Source organism: Lepeophtheirus salmonis, chromosome 13 (genome assembly GCF_016086655.4).
Source record: "Lepeophtheirus salmonis chromosome 13, UVic_Lsal_1.4, whole genome shotgun sequence".
Lineage (NCBI taxonomy): Eukaryota > Metazoa > Arthropoda > Copepoda > Siphonostomatoida > Caligidae > Lepeophtheirus > Lepeophtheirus salmonis.
In genome coordinates this window covers 7,685,375-7,691,374 of record NC_052143.2, presented here as the reverse complement: position 1 = coordinate 7,691,374, position 6,000 = coordinate 7,685,375, and the positions used below count along the sequence as shown (strand labels likewise).

At 30.2% G+C, this 6,000-nt stretch overlaps 1 protein-coding gene across 1 annotated transcript in view; it reads left to right on the top strand.

Annotated features, from left to right (window-relative positions):
• The first annotated feature begins 3,712 nt into the window (after positions 1-3,712).
• LOC121128129 (chymotrypsin-like protease CTRL-1) overlaps positions 3,713-6,000 on the top strand; it is a 52,094-nt gene continuing 49,806 nt past the window's right edge. Inside the window, exon 1 of the transcript XR_011783220.1 lies at positions 3,713-3,909. The gene's annotated coding sequence lies outside the window, so the exon portion shown is untranslated. The remainder of the gene's footprint in view (positions 3,910-6,000) is intronic.

Here is a 6,000-nt window from a genome sequence, read left to right as displayed (position 1 = left end):
AGTCTGCTCCCAGATGGTGTTCTGGGTCAATCCTACGAAGAGGAGCACTGATATATCAATCTTCTTCTTGTATTGGGTGCTCATGGTGGCGACAAGACAATGCTTTTGCAGGAAGAATTGATCCAGAAAGTTTGAAAATATCTCATTTGATAGCAGAGAGTCTGAACTTTAATTAAAAAAATACTCATTATCGTAGTCAATTTGAGATAATGCCATCGCATTATTTCAAGGATAAAGCTCCATTTTAAATTGATGTTGTAAGAAAAATCAATTTATTAACAGGTCATAAGAAGAAAATGGGAACCAAACTCTACTTGGTTCACTATACTTCGTTATTGTAACATTTTTGTTGTTGAACAGTGTAATTAATCATAGGTTAGATCTTATAGTTTGGGTATTGAATTACTATTTGGTAAATTTAAGTTATTAAAATTAATAAAATGGAGAAGGGGTTGAAAAAATTCCAAAATTGAATAGTGGTTATTTCTGATATATAGATAAGGAGTGTTGTTCGATCCTACATGAAAATGTACAAATAAGGCTATTTGCCATCAAATTATAGTTTGTCATTTGATAATTATATTTATGGCACTCCACTAAATTTCGTCCTCGATCCCGTTTGCGATCTTCACTTTGAAACCCGGTGAGAAATTAGACTTATTAGACTCCTCATCCTATAACTAAATTAGTTATCCATTCGCATCCTTCCCTTTTGCCATAGCTTATAAATCAAATCCAGACTTTTCCCACTATTCTACAATCTTGAGACCATTTAAAATGATCTATTATATTACATAACTTTCTGAGTCCAAAAAAAACTGATTTAAACTGAGCAAATCAATTTAAATTTATAGATTTTTTTTTGCGTTGAAGAAAGTTGAGGCTGTAGTAACTATCATAATAGTCTAAAATTATATAGTTAATAACGAAAATATATAATAGTTTCCATTCATTTCATTTTAAGGCTTAGATGCTGTTCCTTAAAGAGACTGAAAACGGAAAGAGAAGACAAGATGGTTTAAATAAAAAGTACACACAAACCATTTATAGGAAGTATGTTCAGGATTCACGTAACCTCGATCAAAAAAATTAGAACATAAATACAGATTGCTCATCGATGGCCTCTGTTCTCTACAGTTTATATTAACAAAAGTTCTTAATTCAGTTGTACCATATGTCTTGCCCCTGCCTTCTCCTCACGTTCTTACAAAAAACCACCCCTAATCATTCATTCATCAAGTGTGGATACTCTGTTTATAAAGCGGTCCATGCTTTAAAAAAATGAATAAAAGTTTATTTTTCATTCCCAGTTTGATTGTATAGTACAAAATATTGAACTAAATATCAAACTTTCTAATATTTTTCTCCGATACTGAAAGGATACAGATATTATGAGTTGTCACTCATTTTTAAAATTAATAGCCTCAGAGTAATTTTTGTTTGAAAATCAAGTATTATCTTAAATTAATAAACACTTTATATTTACGTTTTAATGATTTGTGGTCAATTTAAGGCTTAAATATTGTTAATATGTTAATCATTTAGAGTTTTATCAGTGTGGTACTACGAAAAAGTTGAAGCGTATTTTTCGGTCTGCCGGTGTTATTGATTTTCATATCTTGACTCCTGTAGGTTTTAAAGCAGCTGACTCTGCGTATTATGAACTCAAAAACAGTATTATATAGGATTTACATTTATATCAATCAAGGACTTTTGTTTATAATCCCTGTCATTTCATACTCAGTCATTGATAAGATTATCAATTTAAGGTGTATAATTATTAATAAATATTATCTAAATAATAATCAACGTTTGGCAAAAAGAAAAATGCATAAGGCCTTTTACAATATTAGGTTTTTCTTTCCCTTATTCCCCTTTATTTAATAATGAACAAAAAAAAATCATATTTGGATCAATTTTTGATATTAAATTTCAAATCCTAATTAGTCAAAAATCAACACGACTATCATTAAATCCCTCTTAATTATCGATTATCATATCTTAACAATTGAGTAGGTTGTTCCTTTCCACTCGTACTGTTCATCTATTCTAAAGCCTCTGTTGTATCGTACTAATGGAAGCTAGTGCCTACTAAAAGTCTATATAGTCAGCAACAGGTGTGATATTATTTTTATGACTGCAGCAAAAGGTTCACTGCAATTATTAAACAATACTAATTTACCATTGAAAAAATTAATCATAAGTTTAATGAGCAACAGGAACAGGGTCATTATTAAGTTAACTTTTACAAACTTAAATTTTATTTTGTACAGATATTTCATTATCATAATCAAACTTTAATCTTTGAAGATTGTAACTTGAAGTAAAACCCATACAATCATCTACTTTTTCAAGTGGGAACATATTTAAATAACATGAGGTGATAAAATGAACTTTCGTCAAATACGTATAAATGTATATCTATATATGGTACATTGAATAAAAATTAGATGTATTCAGGATTTAGATAATGGAACTTTTTACATTAAAAGAATATTTGATGTAAGATGTATTTTTAGGAGGGGGTGTGACAAAAAATGGATATAATGTATTTTAAGCCATTTTTTTAAAAAGACACAATTAAAAAATGACCTTTTATAAGAAAATACATATTTAAAAAAAATTGACAATATTATTAATTTCAAATTGTGACGGGAAAAAATCCACGTTTTGACAAAATACTTTCATTTTTGCAAAACAAAATTCCTATTTTTTTCCAGCAATTTGACAAATAAATTTTAGTCAAGATTGTAGGTCCACATACCAGCCCACGTAATCACGGGCCTGGTCTCCTTAGGGAAATTTTGGAGTATATTTGAAATTTTAAACTATGTAAGCGAATTCTTTTCTGAAAAGTTTCAAATGAAATAAGGCTGGGGTTAGTTTGATATTGAACGTCACGGTTATTTTCTTTTTTTTAAGTTTCTGTACAAGGAAGACCAATGGAGTCTTTGTATTGTTCAGTGGTCACCATTTATTTATAAGCCCATAATTGTACATTTAAAATGTATATAATAATATATACTGTTACTGATATGGATTTGATTCGTATATCTACAAAATATAGACTCGATCCCAAGTCGAATTGCTGGTCTCGAGTCTTAACTCCCAACTCTGATAAATGTCATTCGCAATAAACGTACATATAGCGTATGTTTGTACACATTTGTAAACAGATAATTAATTAAAAATATAATTCTGCTGTCATGCGAGGTTTTGTAGTGCTTTTATTTTGGTAAGTTGCGTTTAAATGCTATATAGATACTTACAGGGCTGATAAAAAATTAACCTAGGTTTACATATTACTTTATGTAATTAAGTATGTTTGTGAATACATTTGAAAAATTAGGTGCATCCTCTTCATGATATTAAAATTGACTGCTGAATTCTTATCGAGTAATATAAATTATTATTTGTAATAAGGAATTTTAATTTATTAAGTGAATGTTTATGAACCATTTCTATAATGACAAATGTGTACCTAAGAATTACTTAGTGAATCATTTATTTTTAGAAATAAAATTATATGTTATTTTGAAGAATCACGTGAGCATGGTTCAAAAGAACCCGCTCTTTTAATAATAGAATAAAATCTACTTTAATCATGAAATAATCATGATATATATATTGTGTAGAACTAAAAAAATAAAAAATACGAGACCTAAAAAAAATGTCATTAACTACGAAAAACGAGGGTTTTTGTAACAAACATAAGTAGACGAGGAGGAATAAGAATGGAAGGAAAGCAGAGGTTGAAGTAGAGGAATATATAACATACCATATTTTGTTATAACACATATCAAAACCATTCCAAGAGGTAGACTCAATTTATGTTTCATTTGCGTTCGTACGTACGAAGGGATCATTTACTTTGTCATCTTATAATACGTTATCCACTCCAAAAGCAGGGTGAGTTATATCTTTAAATAAAGAAAAAAATCTTAAAAAAGGTGGTATAATAATTTAGTTTCACATATTGATTTGATGGTACATCAAACCCAATTGCAGTTGTTCATTTAATAATGATTCAGTTATCTAGCTTATTCGTTACAAAATTAAATCCATATATGTTTTGATGTAGAACAATTTATAATTTCCCAACTGCAAAAATCCATTTACGAACAATTATCGCTAAAAATGAATATTTTTGATTTTACATTTTATTATTGGACTAAATGTAAATTATTTTTATCTTGTATTTTGAATGTTTTCAATGTCGTAAGTATTTAAGTAAAAGATTATTGATAGTGAATGTAATTGAAATTTTTTGTACAAATTCGAATTTGTAAAAAAGCAGCGGGGTAGTACCCTTCTTACGAGGAGTCAAAGAGTCCATTTTACCGTCTCTGTACTACAGATTTGCAAAAGTATATAAATGAAATAATAATTTATCTCTTTGTTAGGAGAATTTTGTAGCTTCTTTCTTTAAAAAATAAGTTGACGCCACACTGAATTTTGCAACTTCTTAAATTATTTATCATAGGGGGAAAATGAATCTCGTCGTCCATTACCCCTTGGAAAACATCTTAGGTTTAACAAAAATGTTGCTCTTATCTAAAGTGCATCGAAAACTCACTCCAAAATAAAATATAAGATTGAGCTGAGCGTGTTGGTGCAAGTTGGTATTCTTCAACTTTTACTTTCGTGGAATAACCTATGTATTACCTTTTGTATTACCTATGGTCAAAACATTAGTGAGCTGCGCACGAGCAACGCTCAAAATTCGTGAGCAAGAGTGCGCTCCTCATTTTAGAAGAGCAATAAAATCGTTTGTATTAATTTTTCTGTTTCTACTTCTTATGAGATAACATCAAAATATTGTAGAAATAAATAATAATTTAAAATATTTCAAGAATAGATGGGTGAAGTTATATCTCAAAATAAGGAATAATCTTTTCTTTTCATGTTGTATCTGTGACTCTCTACTGTTTTCAGTTGATGATTTTGCCTCTCATATACCCATCCACCCTAAGAAGACTCAGATATCGGTTATCCCAGAGCCACCACCAGCTCCCTCCTGTGTGGAAACACCGTTGAAAAATAAATTTTTACTATTCGTAAACAAGTTTTCCAAACTGAAATATGATTTTTCTATAGTTTTATTAAATTGACATAGGATCTCAAAATGTAAGGCAAGCATAAGTTCAAAAACTCGAGATAACTTTTTGCAAGCTCAAGCTGATTGTCAGGCCTAACTTGATGAACCTGCACGAAACCACGTAGATACATGTCCCCTAAGACCATGGTTCCCAAACTTTTTGTACCCAAGGCACACTAAAAGACAAATAAAAATTTATTGACAGACCTATTTTAATTAAACCAATTATTTGTATTATTTCAAGCTATTGCAAATAATGTATGTTTGTCACAAATCACACGGTACACTTGAACTTGCAATATACTTAATTTAATAGCAATTAATAAGAGTTTTCATATTCAAATACACCTATACGAGCGAAAAAATGAGTGCAGCTCATTTTTAATTCAGTGGGGGTGCGCTTACAAAATTTTAACTCAGCGGGAGCACGCACAAGATTTATAGATTCTCTAGCTGTAGTTCTTTGAGGTTGGTGAGTATACCCAAAATCGAGTAATTGGTAGTAAAGATTAGGTCGACTTTTTTTTGTGGATGAGATTGTTAAAGCCTTTTGAGTTAGAACCCTTTTTCCATTAATTTTGCGACCGGAGCTGCTTAAGTGTGAGCTGGTACATTGTAGTAGTGGAAAAGGACTTTTTTCGTGGCCAATCGTGGGGACTTTTCTTACATCTTGCTTTTCAAACAGTCCATTAACGATGCACCTGTAATGGTTTTACATTTTTCCAGATAGTCGATCCGGAATGTTCCCTGCTAATCCAAAATATAGTCGCCATAATCTTTTCGTCCAATTCCTCAATTCAAATGAATGTCAAACAAAATAAATATACTAATCTGTCTGAGAGTTGGTATGTGTTTTTACAAGAGATGGTACTAACTAAAAATAACCTCCATACGCGCCAGTA